Below are 1,741 nucleotides of genomic sequence, written 5' to 3'. Positions count from 1 at the left end.
GTTCAATCCAAACAGCAATACTTGAAATTCGAAGCCCTTGCCCCAACATATGAAGGTGGTATACTTCCGACTTTCTTAGTGTAGTTTTATTTGCCAATATGAAGACCAGAGGTCGATTATAGTAAGAAATTTAGCATTATAGAATTTCATCAGCTGTTTCTCTAAATTGACTGGATGTGTTCTGACTGATACAATAATCTTATTAGGACCAAGTGCACTTTGCTATCTGGCTTACTCACAGCCAAGATAGGACTACAATAAGGGGAAAATGATGGTTGTATTAGGACCCATTCAAGCTTCCTGTTAATCTCTTTTCTTACTGCTTCCTTCTTTGTCCATGGTATAGGGTATGAGGTAGAAGAAAATGTTTCGTGAGGATACACTTCCATTTTGTACACGAAATCCTTAGTAACACCTTTTTTCAAATACATGTATATAAGCAAGTATCAGTTCCCTAAGTTCCGCTTGCTGTTCTTGAGAGAGGCAATTTGATTCATTTACTTTTGTGCTTATTGTGTCGGCGTTTACTTCTTTTACTGACTTCTGTTTGTTATTGTATGTGTTGACAAACATAACTATGAGATTTACCAATTGAACTTCAAAGTCATGAGTAACTTCAGTTTTATATCTATTAGTGCTTCCCTGGTTAGGTCTGTTACAAATATTGGTTATTTACAGTAAAATGACATTGTTCTTTTCCTGTATCAACTAGTACTTGGTATGTCCTAAATGTATCCATACTGATTAAACAATTAACTATTAATTCCTCTACTATCAAAAATTGCATCATACAGAAAACTGTCCTAATTCTATGGGAATTAAAGCTTGTATCTTCACTCCTTTCAATATCTGACCAGTGGCAGTTTGTACCTCGCAATTTTATACTGGCAGTGTGGGTATACAATTCTTGAATGAATCTCTGTGACATCAAATTATTCGTAGCACCTGTGTCAAGCACAATGGGCACATCAAGGTCAAATATTTTGGCTTTAATAGTAGCTTATACCTTGTTCTCTGTCAAGTTTTTCTATGTACCCTCATTATCTTGATACAGATCATCTCTCATATCATTACCATAATTATCTGATAAAGCAAGTCTCGATCAAGCTTGTGCCCCCACTCCCCTCCAAGGTCACAGAACGGGGGCCTACCATGACCAGTTCAACTTTTCCGGCATCCTGGTGGCATTGGTCTCTGGATTAGGTTTAACTTCCACTATGTGGACTGTTGGTGTTTGATTACGCTAACTAGTATCCTGAGAGGCTCTCATCTGAAATTCTCTTTGCCTCTGCACGTTATTTGGCATATTTGTGTTACTTTGCTGGCCAAATTCCACCGTCTGTGGGTTATTCTGTTGTCTGGTATTGTTTTGCGTTTGCCAAGCGATTAGCTGATTAATGCCGGTAGCTTGAGTCTGTACATATTGTACAGGCTGGCCATATGCTACTTGCCTGTTGTAGTTGTTTTTGCTAAATATTTGCCCATTTCTTTTACATCCACCTATGTATTTACAGCTTTCTCCATTGCCATTGTGATTACTGTTACCATTACCATAGGTCTGTGCAGGGTAAGGTTGACATCCGTGTTGTAATACGAATCTGTTGTTTACTTGCTGGTTCATAAATATGTGTTGCTGTCAGCATATTTACAGGCTTGGATGGTACTGGTCCCTCTTCATATTTCAAATCTAATGAGTCCAGTATAGATAGAAAGTATTCGATGTCATGTTCCAGGATGGTAA

This window comes from Schistocerca nitens, chromosome 2 (assembly GCF_023898315.1).
Source record: "Schistocerca nitens isolate TAMUIC-IGC-003100 chromosome 2, iqSchNite1.1, whole genome shotgun sequence".
NCBI classification, from domain to species: domain Eukaryota; kingdom Metazoa; phylum Arthropoda; class Insecta; order Orthoptera; family Acrididae; genus Schistocerca; species Schistocerca nitens.
This window is presented reverse-complemented; position numbering follows the sequence as displayed.